This window comes from Symphalangus syndactylus, chromosome 11, assembly GCF_028878055.3.
Source record: "Symphalangus syndactylus isolate Jambi chromosome 11, NHGRI_mSymSyn1-v2.1_pri, whole genome shotgun sequence".
NCBI lineage: Eukaryota > Metazoa > Chordata > Mammalia > Primates > Hylobatidae > Symphalangus > Symphalangus syndactylus.
The window spans coordinates 115,039,235-115,062,824 of NC_072433.2; the positions used below are offsets into that span (position 1 = coordinate 115,039,235).

A 23,590-nucleotide genomic window follows, 5' to 3' on the forward strand; every position below is an offset into this window, starting at 1 on the left:
CAGGCATGCTTTTGAACAATGTTCTGTCTATATATTTGGGTTTTCTGATTACCTAACTTTCCTTTCTTGTCTACATTTCTCAACAAAGATTTTTAGTTTATCTTAGAGTATTCATCATGGCTCAACTTATAATTTCAAGCGAAGTATGATTCAGAATGTCCTCGATTTTTAGCCCTTCACAGCCTTTGGTTATCTAAAAGTTACCTGTTCTGAAGTCCACATCAGCATGCTAAAGTTAGGAGACTATGATACCATATTCCAAAGATTTTCCTCAGAAAAATGAAGACAGCTGTTGGCTAATCAGTCTGAAGTGCTTGTCTTTTGCTTATAAATCAGGTGCTCCTTAAGTTATAGTTCTTTCTTTCCTTATCTGTATTCATTCAGCAGCTGATGAAACTGTGCTATTATCTTCCAAATAATCTGGCATTTTCTCTGCAGAATTGTAAAATCAATATAAATCAGCTAAGAATTAAGGTAAGTGGTAATAAAAATCCTGAGGCAAAGTTAAAAAATTATAAGTTTTCTGATGCATGATTCTGATTTAGATTAGTTTTCGGGTAACTGTTTGAGGGTCAAGAAAGAATACATAAACTGATGATGATCTGGGTAAAATCTGTAAAAAACAGAAAATTGGTGTTGATATAAAATGATGTTAACTGTATTTATTATACAACATAAACATCAACACGTACCCGACAATGGAAGAATGCTCTGTAGCTAAAGCCAATGAAGAGAGAAATTTGGTAGATGACAGATAGACAGACTGCACTGATTCTATGAGGCCCCAGGATTTTGTATTCCCTTGAGATGTCTCAGTGCCTGGTCAGCAGCTGGTGGAGAAAGGTCAGAGTGAGCTGCACCATAAATCAATGGTACAGAGAGGCAGGATGAGTGGCTGGGCAGAGGCGGGGGAGGGAGGGACTTAATAGGAATAAAAAGAGGAATAGGTCTTGAGATGGCCAGTTAATGGTTACTGAACCAGAAAAATAGCACTGCAGGTTGCAGAAATGGCTAACATCAAAACTTTGCATTATAATGAGATCTAGCTCAACCTTAGAAGGTTTTTACTTCTACAGTTTCTAATAATCTGAATAAAGTTTCTTAAAATGCCACATTTATTCTCCAAAAGTTTAAGCACTGGTAAATTCAGAGGGCATACTAGTAGGGTTTGTAAAACAAACAAAACCCACAAAAATATTATTTTAGTAATAAATTTGCAGACTTGTTCATTATTTAACTTATGCCATGTATAACTCTGAGTTGTAACTTCTGGCTCTATATCTGAATTCTCATCAAGTATAAAATAATCATACTGAATCCAAAAACTCATTTCAGAGAGATATATGGTTATAATTTTTTTAACATCAATAAAGATCCTCTTCAAATTCCCACTAAAATTAAACCATAAGTGCTACCATTTCTAGGGTTTATAGTTTTTAAAGCAAAAAAAAAAAGAAGGGGTATTTACCTGAGTATACCAAATAAACAAATATTTTTAAACATTTGTTTAAACTGTAACTTTAGCATATTGTAATTTAGAGGAAAATATCCCAGAAATCTTTTAGCCTAATTCTCCTCATAGTACAGATAAGACAGCCATGCACATTGCAACCCTGGGTGCCCAAAGTCACACTACAAATTAAGGTCACAAGCAGAAAATTGAATCTAGGTCTCCTACTTCCAGGTCCATCTTCCTTTCTTCACCAGAAAAAAATAATTTTAAAAATGTATAAAGACTATCATGGTAAGATAATTAGAAGAATGCTTCAGCAATGATGTTATGTTTTATCCAAGTCAATGTTCAGTATGAGTAGAATATAATCAAAATTAGAGAGAAGATAGAAGAGTCAGGAAACGTGCTGGTATGGTTATCATATCTTCATAGTGTGTGTTCATAAAACTTAGGAAAAAACCCTGAGATTCAGCTGCCCAGATATATTTAAAGAAATATGGTTGTTCTACAAGATTTCTTTCAAGTAACAATAGAAAAAAAACAGCATCAGTTTTGCTATTGTTGTAGGAGTAGTAGAATTAACAGAAATTCATCAATTGCCTCATTTTTTTTTTTTTTTCTAGTGAAAGGAGATGGCCAGCATTCAAGAATTTGCACAGAGGCTACTACAAGGAAGTGCAGATTCTTCTCACAATTGTTTCTTTTCTCATGTCCAAGAGAATTCAGCATTGCTTAAGCATATTTGCCCCAGGGTCTAGATGACAACTGATTGGAGTGATGTTTGCCCTATGCTTTTCAGACTTGATTAAAATGACTAGTGGAATGAATGTGTGCTGTGGTTGATAGCCTTCTAAATTTGATAAAGAAAACTATAATTATATGCAATCTTACCTGATGTTTTAAACAAAATATTTACAGTATGCAATGAAGATATCTTTGTCCTTTATATGACCTGTAAAATGGCTTAGAAATTATAGCTTAACTGGATGCCTTGATACGATTAAATATATATTTAGTTGACTACCTAAGAACTTGCATGACAAAAATGAAAATGTAAGCCTGTGTTTTTTGATCTTCCCTAAGAATCACTTATGTCTGAATGTGAATACAATTTTTAAAGTAATGCTCGTTAGAAACATAAAAATAAGAAAAGATACTGTATTTTATTTTCACAGAAAAGTGCTTCTATAATTTTAAATAGATGCAATATGTAGGGGACTCATCCAACTCTGTATCAGAAAGGAGACTGAAGAAACTGGAATACAAAATGCATCTGTTTATCCTATTTTCAAGTATAGTCAAAACTGAGATCTTTTATGTAGATTTTAATCATCTTTAGTATTTTTAATTCTTCCTTAAATTTATCTTTATAGCACAAATCTCTCTTGCCATGATTTGGATCCAATTCCCATTTTTTACCTTTAACAGAGGTAAATCAGTGGGTACTGTCTAAAATACGCGATAACCTTCAATTGAAAAGCAACCATCAGTTTACAAATATTTTGTATTTTTAAGGATGGATCTGCTTCTACTGAAATTGAGAATGCAGGTGAAGGCTCACGACTGTCACTCTGTTTACAGACAAAGGTATGGTTAGCTCTCTCTCATGCTTCTTTATTTTTATAGTACGCAATGATAATCACTAATTACTAATAATAACTACTTTATTATCATTTCCCACTATTCCTTTATTGAATGAAATGCAGATGGGTGGTGAGGTGTGGAGGTAATTAACACTCTCACATGAAAGTCCAAAGGTAGTCAAACATGACTGCCACTTAAATCTCATTGTCCAGAAGGGAATTACTTGGCCATACCCAGCTGCAAGGAAGGCTAAGAAACATAGCTTTGATATGGGGCAGCCATGTACCCAGATGGACACCGGGGCTTTGTTAATACAGACTAAGTGGAAAATGGATTTGGGGGAGCTACTAGCAGTTTCCATTACACTCCACTCCTCACATTTTAACATTGTATTAATAATCAAATCCATTGTGCCTCGGTTAATCTCATATGGACCTTCATTGTTTTCAAACTTCTGAATTATATTTCATGCAGAGAAAAAAGAAATTGGTGTCAAGGACAATACAGAAGAAAAAAATTCTAAGCATCAGGTTACCAAGAATTTATAATTAGACATGCTCATAGTACATTTCAGAAGTGAAGAAAAGTATGACAAATTGATTGAACTATAGGAAAATCTCTTAATTTAACTAAGTGCTTGGCTCTGATCCTTTTGTCAGTGACTTGTGCAGGATCTCACAATCATACCAAGTGCAGCATTAGAGACAGGGCTCAGTCACAAACTTAGCTTTGTTTAGGAATTCTAAACATAGCCATACCATTTCAAAGTACTTCACAAAAGATGTACAATTACTTAAAAAACTAATGCAATCTGTGGTCCCAAGATAAGGATTGAAAGCAGAAGGAAACAAGTGAGTCATTACAACTATTGGCTTCTATTTTTGATGAGATAAAGGAATTGCCTGCTTGAGTTCTAGCTGCTTCCTATGTGAATATGCACAAAGAATGTAGGTGTGGTAAATAAAACACAAGAAGCTATTTTAATACATTTTCATAATATTTTGCATGTAGTTTTAGACTGGGTTCATTTGATACAATCTGACCTTCAAAATAATTACATAGTAAATTTTTAAAAATTTAAACAGACAATTCTTATTTTTGCTACAATAAGTTCTTGATTCGGTGGCCGCTAAACTCCTATTTGCATTCTATGTCATATGGCTTAAATTATCTATAATTAATCTTTCAATATTTAAATATTTTCTTTTTCTTTTTGGCTAGGACTATTGGTCATAGAATAATTAACACTTCCAGGCTTTGGGGCTTTGTATAGTAGTTAGGGAAAAAATATATATAAAGACAAATCTTTTTTCTTCCTTCAAAATTTTGTGCCTTTCTGATTTACTGTAGCCTGGAGCAGAAGGTCACTGTCTGATCCTTAAACTTCTGATTGTTCACATCTTCATTTTGCTGCTACTGACAGACTCGCCTTCCTGGTCTTTGTACATTTTGACTTAACTCTTTGTGTCTTTTGTGAGCCTACACACACAAACCTGGAGGAATGTTTTAAAAAGATGACTAATATTCAGAGTGAGCATACACACATAAATCTGGAAGAATGTTTTAAAAAGATGACTAATAGCTGGGCACGGTGGCTCACGCCTGTAATCCCAGCACTTTGGGAGGCTGAGATGGGTGGATCACAAGGTCAGGAGATCAAGACCATCCTGGCTAACACGGTGAAACCCCACCTCTACTAAAAATACAAAAAATTAACTGGGCGTGGTGGCAGGCACCTGTAGTCCCAGCTACTTGGGAGGCTGAGGCAGGAGGATGGCGTGAACCCAGGAGGCGGAGCTTGCAGTGAGCTGAGATCGCACCACTGCACTCTAGCCTGGGTGACAGAGCGAGACTCTGTCCGCCCCCCCAAAAAATAAAAAAATAAAAAAAGATGACTAATAGTCAGAATGGTAAACACATATCTGGGATTTCCAATAAAGATATCCTGTGACAAATTTAACTTAATTTCAAACTAGGAATCTCTACCGGCACCTAGCAAATACATTGGACAACGAGGGTTAATAGACAGGAATGACAAGTGCTATACTGCTGGATTTTATACTCAGTGTTCACCACTTTTTCTTTAACGGTAATAACAATATCAATAGCTAACATTTTTTGAGAATTTACTAATGCATGGACACTGTTACACATATCTTATCCATTTGCTAATTAAATCCTCATAACAATCTACAAGGCAGGAATCATTTTCTTCCCAATTTTACTAATAAGGTAGCTGCATCACAAAGAGGTCAAGAATTTGCCCAACATCACACAATCAGGATGTAGCAGATGGCAAATACCAACATAGGCAGTCTCATCCTAGAACCCAGGCTCTTGCTTAGCACAGGGATCCATCTTCCTCTTTTGTTCATGACCTAAGCCATAGATGCAAAAGGATATTTCTCCTAAAATAATTGAAGACACATTGGAACCACTTGTAAGTTCTGTAATTATATTTGAATAACATTTGTGTTGCTATTTCCTTCTCTGATAATTATCCTCTATTCTCCTTCCATCTGTATGGCTGTAATAGAAACATCCATATGACCCTGTCTTCTAGACCATAATTTATTGAACCATGAGTGGGCATCTGACTCAAGATGAGCCACTGAGATCTCTTCCAGGCTATATGGTGTAGGTAGAGGTTTCAGTTTTCGCCTATCTTCTTGAACAGCAAAAATATAAACTTGGGCCGGGAGCAGTGGCTCACGCCTGTAATCTCAGCACTTTGGGAGGCTGAGGCGGGAGGATTACTTGAGCTCAGGAGTTCAAGACCAGCCTGGGCAACATGGCAAAACCCTGTCTCTACCCAAAATACAAAAAATTAGCCAGGTGTGGTCGTGCATGCCTGTAGTCCCAGGTAATCAGGAAGCTGAGATGGGAGGATCAATTAAGCTTGGGAGGCAGAGGCTGAAGTGAGTCGGGGTCATGCCACTGCATTCCAGCCTGGGCGACTCCATCTCAAAAAAAAGTAAACCTGGAAGCTGGTAGCAGTGGCCATTTACTACCATACTATATGGACCAGGTAAAAGAGAAAGCTGGTCTGCAGTAAAAGAAGAATAAGCAACCCTTCCCTGGTTTACTACAGGAGACAGATTGCATAACTGTCTCCAATTCTTTACCCCCTTCCTGTATGCCACTCCCTTAACAATATGACTGCAGGTCTTCCCAACAAGAGGTGGAGCCAGTGGCCCATCACTTAGATCTGGGCTGGACTTGTGACTTGGCAAAAGTGACAGAGTGCCAGTTTCAAGTCTTAATCACAAGAAGCTTTTCATATTTACAATTTTTATCTTTGACCCATCTTCTCCCTAAGAACATGCTTAGCTAGCTTGCTGGAAGGATAAGAAGCACAGCTATGGTGCCACAGCCAAGATCATCCTAAAAAGCCAGGAGATAGCTGACCCACCAACTGACTAAAGAGAAAAAGAGATGCTCCCCTGAGATCATCCAAGCCTAGTCCAGATGAGCAGAACTGCCCAGCCAACCCATAGACTTGTGAAAAATAGTAAATTGTGGTTTTTATAAGGGCGGCTTGTAACACAGCATTAGCTAACTGATACAGTTACCTGCAGTTTTCCCATCCATTAAGATACTGGAGGCCTGGATATGTTGCAGTAGCAGGTTTCCATAACTCACACTTATAGTCTTTTAATAAATTTTCCATTTGTCTTAAGTTTTCTCAATTGGGTTTCCGTTATATGCAACCATAAGAATCCTAAGTGATGTGAGTTTTATAAGATCTGAGAATAACAAGAACAGCATCTTACTTTTACAGAGTCCTGTAAGAGGTAACCAGTTTAATAACAGTGTATTAAAAAGAGATACACCATGAGCTTTGCTCTGACTGCTTCAACATGTTTGGGGCTGGATCTCTACTTTTGTTTTGTTGGTGGTGATGTTGGCAGATTTTTGTTTTTTTTTTTTTTTGAGACGGAGTCCCAATCTGTCGCCCAGGCTGGAGTGCAGTGGCGTGATCTAGGCTCACTGCAAGCTCCGCTTCCTGAGTTTCCGCCATTCTCCTGCCTCAGCCTCCCAAGTAGCTGGGACTACAAGTGCCTGCTACCACGCCCGGCTAATTTTTTTTGTATTTTTAGTAGAGACAGGGTTTCACTGTGTTAGCCAGGATGGTCTCGATCTCCTGACCTCGTGATCCACAAATGCCACTAATATACAAATATGTCTACATTGCAACAACTTAAAAGTCTACATATGCCTCAAGCATTAAAATGGAAAAGTTCCCCTTTCCTATTCCCAACCTATAGTAAAGACCCTCCTCAGAGGAACCAGAGTTAATAGCTGAGACAGCTAATAAGGAGCAAGAACTTTACACTTGTACCTTTACTGAAACTTGGACAATTGAAACCTGGATGGAGAAGATAAGAACCTACATAATTGTCATAGGAGTGAACTGGATTTTACTGTTGTTTCTTTTGCAGTTATTGGATCTGCTTTTAGGGCAGACTGTTGCTTGTTTCACCTGAAAATCCTCCATAGGCCATTTAATGATGTGAGTATTACACTGATCTCTCACCTGGATAGATGTTGGAGATGGTGAGCCCCCAAAACTTGAGTGTTTTAGCACAAAGAGGTTCACACAGGAGGCTGGCTGTATAGGTAAGCTAAGTGTTCTTATTGTATGACAAGTATTAGTCTCTTCGAGATAAATGTTTTATTTTATATATTTAGCTTAAGATCTCACTGTCTTGAAAATGTCACTTGTTTTAATGAATAAACATTCATGTTTGTTTGCAGGATTGCTGATAGGGAATTGAGCTCTAAGAAGCTAAAGGAGAGTCATGGCACATGGCAATGCTGTTTTGAGGCCTGCAAGATATTTGCCAGCCTTCTAAGCACCATGAGAACCTTCACACAGGCAGGGGACACCATCAACAATGGTGATGATGAGGTTCCTTCAGGAACCACAATAGTAAACATGGACCCAGAGGAGCCAGGGCAGGGAGGAAAGAAGGTGATAGATACCTGTCGGAGATCAAGATAGATAGACTACACAACAATTGGAAATAATCTGGGTGTCAAATATTCATACAAGCCTAGTTTTTTAATTATAGACTGTTGAAGCTTGCAATATACCAGCTACAATTTATGTAAGTATACACCAAAAGAAATATTTGGAAGGATATACACCAGAACTTATACACAGGATCTCTGAATAATAGCATCAAGAGTTCTTACAATTCTTGTACTTTTGGCTTTATGTATTTTCTAATTTCTTGTAGTGTACATGTACTAGTTGTATAATTTTTAACAATTAAAAATTATCCCAAAGGGGAGAAATAAAAGAATGTATATCACATTTCCCTTAAGATAAATATCTGCTTTGATTTACACTTATGATTGTTTTAAAGAGCATGTGAAAGCATCTTTTGATTTTTTAGAATATCTCCAGTTAAAATATAACTTTCTTTCCTTGGTGACCTGATTATTTGGAGTAGCAGTATTTGGGTGTGTACCGATAATTTGGTAACATGTCTTTTACAGTCACCATTGGGGCTTCGTTTATATGTTCTTAGGGATACAATGATAGGGGTGTGATTAGAGAACTTATCTAAAAGTAAATAGGTCTGTAGGCCACTGAAGTTACTTGTTTGGTCCTGTTTGCTAAATATTCAATATCCCTCTAGGTTTCTGGAGTTCTGTGGAGCCATAACAGGAGGAATAAAGAAGGCATCTATGTCTTCCTGTGTGCCCTAATAGAAGAATATATATCCATGGAATCTTAAGGTTGGACTTTCTTATTTAAGTGCATAGGGTGGCCAAATATCTTGATTCATAAGAACAGCCCCCAATTTTAGATACTGTCAGGCCATTTTTCTTGAAAAATAAAGTTTAAAAAGAGATGCTTTAGACTTTAAATCTGTGAATTGTATAATACATGAATTATCTCTCAATAAACCTGTTTTTTTTTTTTTTTAAAAGGGGACACTGGTCAGGTTCCAAGATGGCAGAATAGGAAGAGCTCCAGTCTGCAGCTCCCAGCAAGATCGACGCAGAAGATGGGTGATTTCTGCATTTCCAACTGAGGTACCTGCTTTGTCTCATTGGGACTGGCTGGACAGTGGGTGCAGCCCATGGAGGGCAAGCTGAAGCAGGGCAGGGCATTGCCTCACACAGGAAGCACAAGGGTTTGGGGGGATTTCCCTTTCCTAGCTAACGGAGGCCGTGACAGACTGTACCTGGAGAAACGGTACACTCCTGACCAAATACTGCTCTTTTCCCATGGTCTCAGCAATGCGTAGACCAGGAGATACCCTCCCACGTCTGGCTTGGCACATCCCATGCCCATGGAGTCTTGCTCACTGCTAGCGCAGCAGTCTGAGATCAACCTGCTATGCTGCAGCTTGACAGCGGGAGGGGTGTCCGCCATTGCTGAGGCTTGAGTAGCTCACAGGGTAAACAAAGTGGCCAGGAAGCTCCAACTTGACAGAGCCCACCACAGCTCAGCAAGGACTACTGTCTCTCTAGATTTCACCTCTGAGGGCAGAGCATAGCAGAACAAAAGGCAGCAAGACAGCTTCTGCAGATTTAAACGTCCCTGTCAGACAGCTTTGAAGAGAGCAGTAGTTCTCCCAGCATGGCGTTCAAGCTCCGAGAACAGACAGACTGCCCCCTCAAGTGGGTCCCTGATCCCATGTATCCTGACTGGAAGACACCTCCCAGTAAGGGACGACAGACACCTCAAACAGGCGGGTGCCCCTCTGGGATGAAGCTTCCAGAGGAAGGATCAGGCAGCAATATTTGCTGTTCTGCAGCCTCCACTGGTGATACCCAGGCAAACAGGGTCTGGAGTGGACCTCCAGCAAACTCCAACAGACCTGCAGCTGAGGGGCCTGACTGTTAGAAGGAAAACTAACAAAGAGAAAGGAATAGCATCAATATCAACCAAAAGGACATCCACACCAAAACCCCATCTGTAGGTCACCAACATCAAAGACCAAAGGTACATAAAACCACAAAGATGGGGAGAAACCAGAGCAGAAAAGTGGAAAATTCCAAAAACCAGAGTGCCTCTTCTCCTTCAAAGGACTGCAGCTCCTCACCAGGAAGGGAACAAAACTGATGGAGAAAGAGTTCGACAAGTTGACAAAAGTAGGCTTCAGAAGGTCGGTAATAACAGATTTCTCCAAGCCAAAGGAGCATGTTCTAACCCATCATGAAGAAGCTAAAAACCTTGAAAAAAGGTTAGATGAATGGCTAACTAGAATAAACAGTGCAGAGAAGACCTTAAATGACCTGATGGAACTGCAAACCACAGCACGAGAACTTCGTGATGAATGCACAAGCTCCAGTAGCCGATTCGATCAAGTGGAAGAAAGGGTATCAGTGATTGAAGATCATATTAATGAAATAACGCAAGAGACAAGATTAGAGAAAAAAGAGTGAAAAGAAATGAACAAAGCCTCCAAGAAATATGGGACTATGTGAAAAGACCACATATGCATTTGATTGGTGTACCGGAAAGTGACGGGGAGAATGGAACCAAGTTAGAAAACACTCTTCAGGATATTATCCAGGAGAACTTCCCTAACCTAACAAGGCAGGCCAACATTCAAATTCAGGAAATACAGAGAACACCACAAAGATACTCCTTGAGAAGAGCAACCCCAAGACACATAATTGTCAGATTCACTGAGGTTGAAATGAAGAAAAAATTTTAGGGGCAGCCAGAGAGAAAGGTCAGGTTACGCACAAAGGGAAGCCCATCAGACTAATAGTGGATTTCTTGGCAGAAACTCTACAAGCCAGAAGAGAGTGGGGGCCAATATTCAACGTTCTTAAAGAAAAGAATTCTCAACCCAGAATCTCATATCCAGCCAAACTAAGCTTCATAAGTGAAGGAGAAATAAAATCCTTTACAGAAAAGCAAACGCTGAGAGATTTTGTCACCACCAGGCCTGCCTTACAACAGCTCCTGAAGGAAGCACTAAACATGGAAAGGAAGAACCAGCACCAGCCACTGCAAAAACATGCCAAATTGTAAAGACCATTGATGCTATGAAGAAACTGCATCAATTAACAGGCAAAATAACCAGCTAACATCATAATGACAGGATCAAATTCACACATAACAATATTAACCTTAAAAGTAAATGGGATAAATGCCCCAATTAAAAGACACAGACTGGCAAATTGGATAAAGAGTCAAGACCCATTGGTGTGCTGTATTCAGGAGACCCATCTCATGTGCAAAGACGCACATAAGCTAAAAATAAAGGGATGGAGGAAGATCTACCAAGCAAATGGAAAGCAAAAAAAAAGCAGGGGTTGCAATCCCAGTCTCTGATAAAACAGACTTTAAACCAACAAATATCCAAAGAGACAAAGAAGGCCACTACAAAATAGTAAAGGGATCAATTCAGCAAGAAGAGCTAACTATCTTAAATATATATGCACCCAATACAAGAGCACCCAGATTCATAGAGCAAGCCCTTAGAGACCTACAAAGAGACTTAGACTCCCACAAAATAATAATGGGAGACTTTAACACCCCACTGTCAATATTAGACAGATCAAACAGACAGAAGGTTAACAAGTATATCCAGGACTTGAACTCATCTCTGGATCAAGCAGACCTAATAGACATCTACAGAACCCTACACCCCAAATCAACAAAATATACATTCTTCTCAGCACCATATCACACTTATTCTAAAATTGACCACATAGTTGGAAGTAAACCACTCCTCAGCAAATGTAAATGAACAGAAACCACAACAGACTGTATCTCAGACCACAGTGCAATGAAATTAGAACTCAGGATTAATAAACTCACTCAAAACCGCTCAACTACATGGAAACTGAACAACCTGCTCCTGAATGACTACTGGGTAAATAATGAAATGAAGGCAGAAATAAAGATGTTATTTGAAGCCAATAAGAACAAAGCCACAATGTACCAGAATCTCTGGGACACATTTTAAGCAGTGTGTAGAGGGAAATTTATAGCACTAAATGTCCACAAGAGAAAGCAGGAAAGATCTAAAATTGACACCCTAACATCACAATTAAAAGAACTAGAGAAGCAAGAGCAAACAAATTCAAAAGCTAGCAGAAGGCAAGAAACAACTAAGATCAGAGCAGAACTGAAGGAAATAGAGACACAAAAAACCATTCAAAAAATCAATAAGTCCAGGAGCTGTTTTTTTGAAAAGATCAACAAAATAGGCCACTAGCAAGACTAATAAAGAAGAAAAGAGAAGAATCAAATAGACATAATAAAAACTGATAAAGGGGATATCACCACCGATCCCACAGAAACACAAACTACCGGGCCGAGCACGGTGGCTCACGCTTGTAATCCCAGCACTTTGGGAGGCCGAGGCGGGCAGATCACGAGGTCAGGAGATCGAGACCACGGTGAAACCCCGTCTCTACTAAAAATACAAAAAAATTAGCCGGGCGTGGTGGCGGGCGCCTGTAGTCCCAGCTACTCGGAGAGGCTGAGGCAGGAGAATGGCGTGAACCCGGGAGGCGGAGCTTGCAGTGAGCCGAGATTGCGCCACTGCACTCCAGCCTGGGCGACAGAGCGAGACTCCGTCTCAAAAAAAAAAAAAAAAAAAGAAACACAAACTACCATCAGAGAATACTATAAACATCTCTATGCAAATAAACTAGAAAATCTAGAAGAAATGGATAAATTCCTGGACACATACATCCTCCCAAGACTAAAGCAGGAAGAAGTAGAATCTCTGAATAGACCAATAACAGGCTTTGAAATTGAGGCAATAATTAATAACCTACCAACCAAAAACAGTCCAGGACCAGACGGAGTCACAGCCAAATTCTACCAGAGGTACAAAGAAGAGCTGGTACCATTCCTTCTGAAACTATTCCAAACAACAGAAAAAGAGGGAATCCTCCCTAACTCATTTTATGAGGTCAGCATCATCCTGATACCAAAGCTTGGTAGAGACACAACAAAAAAAGAATTTTAGGCCAATATCCCTGATGAACATCGATGTCAAAATCCTCAATAAAATACTGGCAAACCAAATCCAGCAGCACATCAAAAAGCTTATCCACCATGATCAAGTCAGCTTCATCCCTGGGATGCAAGGCTGGTTCAACATACACAAATCAATAAATGTAATCAATCACATAACAAGGACCAATGACAAAAACCACATGATTATCTGATGCAGAAAAGGCCTTTGACAAAATTCAACACCGCTTCATGCTAAAAACTCTCAATAAACTAGGTATTGATGGAATGTATCTCAAAATAATAAGAGCTATTTATGACAAACCCACAGCCAATATCATACTGAATGAGCAAAAACTGGAAGCATTCCCTTTGAAAACTGGCACAAGACAGGGATGATGCCCTCTCTCACCACTCCTATTCAACATAGCGTTGGAAGTTCTGGCTAGGGAAATCAGGCAAGAGAAAGAAATAAAGGGTATTCAATTAGGAAAAGAGGAAGTCAAATTGTCTCTGTTTGCAGATGACATGACTGTATATTTAGAAAACCCCATCGTCTCAGCCCAAAATCTCCTTAAGCTGATAGGCAACTTCAGCAAAGTCTCAGGATACAAAACCAATGTGCAAAAATCACAAGCATTCCTATACACCAATTACAGACAGAGAGCCAAATCATGAGCAAACTCCCATTAACAATTACTACAAAGAGAGTAAAATACCTAGGAATCCAGCTTACAAGGGATGTGAAGGACATCTTCAAGGAGAAGTACAAACCACTGCTCAACGAAATAAAAGAAGAAACAAACAAATGGAAGAACATTCCACACTCATGGATAGGAAGAACCAGTATTGTGAAAATGGCCATACTACCCAAGGTATTTTATTGATTCAATGCTATCCTCATCAAGCTACCATTGACTTTCTTCACAGAATTGGAAAAAACTGCTTTAAAGTTCATATGGAACCAAAAAGACCCCTCAGAGCCAAGACAATTCTAAGCAAAAACAACAAAGCTGGAGGCATCATGCTACCTGACTTCAAACTATACTATAAGGCTACAGTAACCAAAACAGCATGGTACTGGTATCAAAACAGATATATAGCCAAATGGAACAGAACAGAGGCCTCAGAAATAACACCACACATCTACAACTAATCTTTGACAAACCTGACAAAAACAAGCCATTGGGAAAAGATTCTCTATTTAATAAATGGTGCTGGGAAAACTGGCTATCCATATGTAGAAAGCTAAAACTGGATCCCTTCCTTACACTGCATATAAAAATTAACTCAAGATGGATTAAAGACTTAAATGAAGATGTAACACCATAAAAACCCTAGAAGAAAACCTAGACAATACCATTCAGGACATAAGCATGGGCAAAGACTTCATGACTAAAACACCAAAAGCAATGTCAAGAAAAGCCAAAATAGAAAAATGGGATCTAATTAAACTAAACAGCTTCTGCACAGCAAAAGAAACTATCATCAGAGTGAACAGGCAACCTACAGAATGGGAGAAAATTTTTGCAATCTACCCTACTGACAAAGGGCTAATATCCAGAATCTACAAAGAACTGAAACAAATTTACAAGAAAAAAAACAAACAACCCCATCAAATAGTGGGCAAAGGATACGAACAGACACTTCTCAAAAGAAGACATTTATGCAGCCAACAAACATATGAAAAAATGCTCATCATCAAGGCCGGGCGCGGTGGCTCACGCTTGTAATCCCAGCACTTTGGGAGGCCGAGGCGGGCGGATCACGAGGTCAGGAGATCAAGACCACGGTGAAACCCCGTTTCTACTAAAAATACAAAAAAATTAGCCGGGCGTGGTGGCGGGCGCCTGTAGTCCCAGCTACTCGGAGAGGCTGAGGTAGGAGAATGGCATGAACCCGGGAGGCGGAGCTTGCAGTGAGCCGAGATTGCACCACTGCACTCCAGCCTGGGCGACAGAGCGAGACTCTGTCTCAAAAAAAACAGAAAAAATGCTCATCATCACTGGTCATCACAGAAATGCAAATGAAAATCACAATGAGATACCACCCCATGCCAGTTAGAATGGCGATTATTAAAAAGTCAGGAAACAACAGACGCTGGAGAGGATGTGGAGAAATAGGAATGCTTTTACACTGTTGGTGACAGTGTAAATTAGTTCAAACATTGTTGAAGACAGTGTGGAGATTCCTCAAGGATATAGAACCAGAAATACCATTTGTCCCAGTGATCCCATTACTGAGTATGTACCCAAGGATTATAAATCATGCTACTATAAAGACACAAGCACACATATGTTGACTGTGGTACTATTCACAATAGCAAAGATGTGGAACCAACCCAAATGTCCATCAATGATAGACTGGATTAAGAAAATGTGGCACATATACACCATGGAATACTGTGCAGCCATAAAAATGGACAAGTTCATGTCCTTTGCAGGGACCTGGATGAAGCTGGAAACAATCATTCTAAGCAACCTATCACAAGAACAGAAAACCAAACACCGCATGTTCTCACTCATGGACACAGGGAGGGGAATATCACACACGGGAACCTGTCGGGGGTTAGGGGGCTTGGGGAGGGATAGCATTAGGAGAATTACCTAATGTAAATGACAAGTTGATGGGTGCAGCAAAGCAACATGGCACATGTATACCTATGTAACAAACCTGCACGTTGTGCACATGTGCCCTAGAACTTAAAGTAAAATAAAAAGATAATAAAAATAAATAAATAAGTAAAATAAAAAGAAGGGGATACAACACAGTGGTGACACATTAGTACACTAAAGAAAGCACATTGCCCTGAGCTCAATAATTAATTGTTGAATGAATGAATGAACAATAGCCTGAATACAGATATTCAATTAACCTGTTTTTGTTTAAAGTAGTCTCTGTGCTCAAACTGTAAAATTAGAGTTGATTTGTAAGATTACTGTGAGTATCAAGAAGAAAAATAATAAGAGTTCTAAAGATGCAAATACATCTCTAGTTATGAGAACAATTTTTAATATCTGATGATGGTATATGTGGGATCCTACCCCTAAGATGACCTCCAATGATTCCCACCTCTTAGGATTCACATCCTATGTAATCCCTCCCACATTATATTAGGGTTGATCTGTGCAACTAACAGAAAATGGCTGAAGTGATGGTTTGTCACTCCCAAGACTAAGCCATAAAAGACAGTGTATCTTCTGCTCCATCCCCTCTTCTTTCAGATAATTTTTTCTGGGGGAAGCCCAGCTCCTGTGCCATGAGCAACCCCATAGAGATGCCCATGTTGTAAAGAAATGAGCCTTCCTTTTAACAGCCAAATGAGTGAGCTCTGAAGCCTTCAGATGACTGCAGCCACAGCTGACAGCGTAACTGCAATTTTATGAAAGACTCTGAGCCAGAACCACCCAGCTAACTCCCTCCTGGATTTCTGACCATGAGAAACTGTGTGTGATAAATGTCAATTGTCATATAAGCTGCTAAATTTGGGGGCAATTTGTTATGCAGCCTTAGATAACTATTACAGTAGAGAATAGGAGAACTGACAAAATGTAGAGATTCCAGTCTTATGTAACAATGTAGGCATTTCTAGAAAACAGAAAACCAATGAAATTCTATAACACCTGATTTGCCTTGGGCCTTCTATCCTATTAATTCCTTTCCCTCTACAAGTTTTTAATGTGCTTGACTGGAAGATTTTACTCTCCTGTGGAAACATTTCTAGTTGTATAATGAGAGTCCATAGAAAATTCGGATTTACTTTAAGTTGGTTATGATTTCTTCTCTGTAAAAATTAATGTCCTTTTCTTAAACACTAGAATTATTTTTCCTATATTAACCATAAAATTTATTATGTGAGAAAGATGATGTTACACAGAAGCAAGTTTAGTTGAGAATAATCAACAAATTTTAAGACCTTTTTCTATCATATAATTTTCTATTATGGTTTTGGGGGAGGGATAGCATTAGGAGATATACCTAATGTAAATGATGAGTTAATGGGTGCAGCACACTAACATGGCACATGTATACATATGCAACAAACCTGCATGTTGTGCACATGTACCCTAGAACTTAAAGTATAATAAAAATACATATATATATATATATATATATATATATATATATAAAAGAAAATAGATAATTTACCAGTTGAGTAAAACTAGAGTGCTTTTGGCAGATGATATCTCTTTTGTAGATCCGCAGTTCAAAAACACGGGAAGGAGTTATAGCCCACTGTCAGATAAAGCAAATTTAATCTTAGAAAAAACTATCCTCACTAATGAATGAACTAAAAAGAATTTCCTTTTACTAGTTTAACTGTGCCAATTTATTGAAACAAATATCTCCAAATAAGAATGAGTGTAAGTGGTGAGAATGTGACAGCATTTATAGGTTGTTTGTCCATCCTCTCCTTTACTTCTGAACAGCCTCTCCTGATCACTTGCATGGCCATAGGTTAAAACGCGGCAGCCATGTTCATCAAACATCAACCCTTGGATCCAGTTGATTGTACCAAGGTGAACATCTGATAATTCTGAAATTTTGGAATAGTGAGTGGGGAAGGGAGCTAAGAAAGGATTGGGATTGATTTTGTTTTTCTCAGGATAACTGGACCTATGACATATAAACTTGGGAGCAGTCTTGGCCGTGTTTTCATCAATGTAGTAAGAAGCAGAGGAAAACTGTTGGTTAAGGGGAAGGGGATGAATCAGAAATGCAGAGAGGAGCATACATAGAAGTCAAGAGAATGTTTCCAGCTCCATCTGTGTCCTTTGATTTCTCAAGATATTCCTGTGTTTTTCTAATATATTTGTTAAGTTCAAGGGGGTTTCTGTTGCTTGAAAATAAGAGTTTTATCTAATAAAGAAATAACATAGTGCTATATCCTAAAGGGTTAGTTAAGAAATTGGGAAAGATTTGACTATACAGCTATTCATCACATTACTGGAAACACTCTAAACATTCAACAGTAAAGGACTAGTACATCCCTTATGTGTCCAATATCAATCATATTATAGGAGAATATTAGGGTAGGATTATACACATATAATAGATGTTATGAAAAAAGCAAGTTTGGGAAGGTTATTCGCTAACCTTCCCAAATGATACCATTTATGTTTTAAATTATTTATATATAGGCATACCAAAAATTATAGTATCATGTAAACAAAAATGTCAACAGTGGTTTTCTCTGATAGAATTGCAAAACGTTTTATTCTCTCCTTTTAAAAAAGATCTCATGGCTATCATAATATCTGGTTTCAATTGATATTAAGCAATGGATGAGTTCTCTGTTGTTTTTAAACTTTTATATCTTTTAGTTTTGCTTACTCAACTTGCAGATTGACAAATATTCCATATATTATTTTAATTTTCTTTTTGGTGTGAATCTTTATTTGTCCTAATTTTTTCTTGCTCCTCATCTTGGTGCCTATGTAGTATTTGTTCTTAATGCACAAGAAATCCAAGTTCCTTATTGATAAAAAAGTTAAAAAGCAACAGAGAACTCATCCATTGCTTAATATCAATCGAAACCAGATATGATAGTCATGAGAATGTAAAACAAGAAAAAAACCTTCTGTAAATTATAGTTTGATTGTCACAGTTATATTATGTGGATAAACAAAAGGTTTATAACAAGGCATTAAATAAACAATATTTGGTTTATAAGCCTCATTCATTCTCTGGGCAGCTAGTCACTGTCTCAAATTTCACTCATATAGTAACTGTTTAATCCAAAGTGAAAGTCCAACAGATAATAAACACACCCCGGAAGGATAATGGATGCTAAAATCTAAGCACACTATGATAAAATGTCATCTATATTTAAAGTAGATGGTTAAAAATGACCAGAAAGAAAATATTCAATGGAAAAAGTAGAAAATGATCAGATTGCATATTGAAAACATTTTTGCAGAAACAGATTATCTAAACCAGAAGTCTCCAACCTTTTTGGCACCAGGAACCGGTTTCATTGAAAACAATTTTTCCATGACAGGAGGGGTGGGGGATGGTTTCAGGATGAAACTGTTCCACCTCAGATCATTAGGCATTAGACTCTCATAAGGAGCGTACAACCTAGATCCCTCATATGCAAAGTTCACCATAGGGTTCACACTCTTATGAGAATCTAATGCCACTGCTGATCTGACAGGAGCCAAGTTCAGGCAGCAATGCTCACTCGCCCCCACTCACCTCCTGCTGTGTGGCCCAGTTCCTAACAGGCCATGGACCAGCAGGGGGTTGGGGATTCCCAGTTCAGACCAAGGGTTCGCAGCCTGGGGGTTGGGGATCTAAACCATGATTTATTCAAATATAAAAAAATCAAATTCAAACTCTCTCTCTAAATACCTGCTTGGCCTCTCACCCCCTAACCTGTTTTATACCAAAAAACTTCAATCACAAGATGGGGTTGGCAGTATTTCAGAAATGCTTTTCAACAGTACAACCTTTTTTTAGAAACTAGGATTAGCTTAACACAAATATGGGTATGTAAAAGTAGGCACTGAGTTATGCAATATTTATTCAAGTGGAATTCTTCCAATATTTTCTGGAAGAGAGCTACATTTCAATAATGCCGTTCTGTGGACCAACATCTTAGAGAAAGTGCTTTTGAGTGTCCGTCTTTTTAAAAAATAAGTGTTCTTAAGTATAAAAAATGCATAAGTGTGTAAAAGTAAGATACATATTAGATTTTCTATGTAATCGATGATTAATTTCAGCAAATTTTATTTGAAAATTTTAAAATTGGGATTTTTTTATATGAAAGTTCTCTCCATTAGTTTTTTTTCCATTTTTTAAATCCTGACAAAAATCACCATACTCGGATCTACATGCTAACTTTTCTCCTTTAGTTCATTACTAACAAGCTTGTTACTTGTCAAGAGTGAACTATCTCCCTCTGCATTCGTCTGCTCAGTGAACCATCTCCATTACTGTCTCCATCTCTTCACTGTCTATTCTCTATTTCCACCTTGAGCCTCTTCAGTCTGGTCTCTGACCTGATGGTGGAATGGAATTGCATGTTCTTCCCGCTCATCCACCATTACACATAGCTCTAAACTTGTCTGTTTTCCTGAGTGCTCAGTAGCTGTCCTTTCTTTTTCCTCTGGACTTCTGAAATCTGACCATTGTCTGAAATTCAGTCTATAGCCCATTGGCCATCTCTTCATAAAGTCTTCTTTCTCAAGAACTCATTCATGGCCTGCCATGGTGGTTCGCACCCGTAATCCCAGCATCTCGGGAGGCTGAGCTGGGAAGATCACTTGAGCCAAGGCATTCAAGACCAGGCTGGGCAACAAAGGGAGACTCTATCTCTACAATTAAAAAAAAAAATTAGCCAAGAGTGGTGGCACGTATCTGTGGTCCTAGCTACTCAGGAGGCTGAGGTGGGAGGATCGTTTGAGCCCTAGAGGTCAAGGCTGCTGTGAGCTGTGATTGTGCCACTGAACTCACTTCTCGAAGAAAAAAAAAGAACTCATTCATCCTCAAGATTTCAACTCTCACTTGATTCCTGCATCTTAGCTCCAATTGCCTACTGGGCATCCCACTAAAGTTATGGCCTCATCTAGGATAGAACTCATTATTGGACCATCTGAGCAGATTATTGTCAGTCTTCATTGTTTCATTACTAAGTCCTATCATTCTTATATTGATTCTTTTTTTTTTTTTTTGAGAAAGAGTCTCGCTCTGTTGCTCTGGCTGGAGTGCAGTGGCACAGTCTTGGCTCACTGCAAGCTTTGCCTCCTAGGTTCATGCCATTCTCCTGCCTCAGCCTCCCGAGTAGCTGGGACTACAGGTGCCTGCCACCACACCCAGCTAATTTATGTATTTTTTTGTAGAGATGGGGTTTCGCCTTATTAGCCAGGATGGTCTCCATCTCCTGACCTCGTGATCTGCCTGCCTTGGCCTCCCAAAGTGCTGGGATTACAGGCGTGAGCCACCGCGCCCGGCCTCTGGTATTGATTCTGTCTCTCAAATCTATCTTTTCACTTCTCTTTGCAATTACTGTTCTTAGGCTACAGCTTCATTATCACATTGATTTCTCCTTCCCCTGGTCTGACATTAGTCTTTCAAAATAAGGCTAAGACATAGGCTTGCATATTGGTAGTTTATTTGGGCAATAATCCCAAGAAGCACATCTGACAGCCTAAGAGAGTAGGACAGAGAAGGAGGGAGAATGAGTTCAAAAATGCCTTATTGAATTGGCCACCACTATGGGTAACTGATGCTAGGTCTCACCAGGATCTTATAATGAGTCTTATGAAATGCATCTCAGAAAATCCACCTGAGAGGTGAAAAGAAAAAATATTTATTTATGAGTTCCTGGCCTCCATTGATTAAAGATGACCCTACTGGCAATACCTCCGCTGCACTTCCTGATTGCACATGCGTGTGTCTGAGCAGTTCTGCTGGCCTCTACCATGGCATTAGAGAAGTTCTGCACAGGCAAGAGACAAGCAAATAAAAAACAAAGACATGGGAAGTGGTAGGTAAATGTTTGGGGCTTAGGTGACTGTTGTCCAGTTGTATCAACAAGATGCTGGTCCAAACCTATTATAGCAGCTTCTAGAGCAAGACAAGGCAGAAAGAGGACTTGACAGGTTCATAAAAGGCATATAATACACCTTTTATTTAGTTTGTTGTGTGGGTCTCTTGTTTCTTCAGTAGGACTCTAAATGTCTCAGTAACATATATACATTCAGTAGAATTAAGACACTTGCTAAACGAATCATTCAATCATTCACATTCAATTTTCTCATGATGTTAAAATCTTAAATATTTCCAGTTCTATTTTCTCAATAAATTGACTAATTTAGTAAAATTCATGTCATATAGTTAACTCTCTGGAATTTTGCCAACAACTATGACCAGCCCTCTCTGGATCTGCTCCCAGTATTGATGTCAAAGCATTCCCACCCACTATTATTAAAGCTTATATTTTGAACTCTTTTCTCCTGATTATATTGTGTTTCTATTACATCGTTTTCCTCAAGACCATGGAACCTCTGTGTAGGAAGTTTGACCAGTTTAGCAACACAGTCACTGGCTAAAAAAAATAAAGAAGGTGAATGGACTATCTAAGTTTGGAACACTGGGCTCATTAGCCCTCACAGTCCAGCCATCTAAGCTAGACTATGTTTTGAAATCTTCCATCTGTAGATTAAGATCAAATTGTTCCAGTAACTTAAGGTTGCTTTTCATTACATTTACTTATCTTTACACCCTACAGCTTAGATAGACTTTTTTTTTTTTGCATTCTCTTCTCTAATATATTCCCTCAAGATAGTTTGGAAAAACTTTAGCCATTCATATTAGTTCAGGTTAGATGATGACACTCAGGCTGTGTTTATGTCCTACATGCAAATAGTGTTTATTTTGAGAATGTTCTAAAAATGAGAAGGGGAAAAAAATTCACCTTCTTTATCCTTTGTGTAAAATATAACATCCACAGAATATATCAAGCTCTTTACTTATCATCAGGGGTTTTCAAATGTTGAAGATAAAGTTTTCAGAATACCTCCCTTAAAGGAAATTTGGGGAGTTATTTAGACCTAAAATAAATGCCCTTATTGTTTTCAAAGACACTAGGAAAAAAGTTAGAGAATTTGAAAAATATACTCATTCATTTAACAAATATTCACTAAGCATTCTATTGTGAAAAAGAATATAAGTCCTTGTTTATCACTTTAAAAAATCTTTATTTTCCCACTTATAGAACATTAAATACATTTTCTGCAAAACAAACCAACTAAAAACTTGGAAAATATAAAAGCACCTTTAATCACACCACTCAAAGGAATACTGTTAACCTCCAATGGATGTCTCCATTGCTTCTTCAGTAGAATCCCCTCAAAAATGTTTTCATGGGGTGAAAACATTAAAAAGAGTCTCTATTTGGGTAGACTCATTTCTAGGTAGTGAGATTGTATCTTACTCTTCATGGTATCAACCCCAAGAGCTGACACATACTATGTGCTAATAAAAATGTTTAGGGGGTAGTTCATCAGTCTCATTAGAAATCAGACAAAATCTAAATATATTACCAAATGAACTCAATTCCCCATAGTACCTGCTGTGAAGCAGGACATTTAGAATGCTTAGTCTCATTAACTCATTCTAATTACAAGTAGATGTGCACCAATCTTTTTTTTTTTTTTTTTTTTTTTGAGTCGGAGTTTCGCTCTGTCACCCAGGCTGGAGTGCAGTGGCGCAATCTTGGCTCACTGCAAGCTCCACCTCCCGGGTTCACGCCATTCTCCTGCCTCAGCCTCTCCGAGTAGCTGGGACTACAGGCGCCCGCCACCACGTCCGGCTAATTTTTTTGTATTTTTAGTAGAGACGGGGTTTCACCGTGGTCTCGATCTCCTGACCTCGTGATCCGCCTGCCTCGGCCTCCCAAAGTGCTGGGATTACAAGCGTGAGCCACCGCGCTCGGCCGATGTGCACCAATCTTGAATAGAGTTTCTCTATGTTTACCACAAGATGATAAACTTTGGTGTTTTATTAGGAATGATATTTGGTGGCACAGGCAAGAAAAGTCCATCATTATCTGGTTATTGAAAACCAGGAATATGCTATCATTTGGAGCACAAATGGCAGCA

The 23,590-nt window shown here is 38.6% G+C and overlaps 1 protein-coding gene across 17 annotated transcripts in view; it reads right to left on the bottom strand.

The window, feature by feature from the left end:
• LOC129493261 (uncharacterized) overlaps nt 1-23,590 on the bottom strand; it is a 147,155-nt gene that overhangs the window by 97,629 nt on the left and 25,936 nt on the right. Inside the window, exon 4 of one of the 17 annotated variants that reach the window (XR_010114510.1) lies at nt 17,132-17,219. The exons of the other annotated variants lie outside the window; for them this stretch is intronic. The gene's annotated coding sequence lies outside the window, so the exon portion shown is untranslated. Of the gene's footprint in view, nt 1-17,131; nt 17,220-23,590 lie in introns of those variants that run through there. 17 annotated transcript variants of the gene reach the window in all.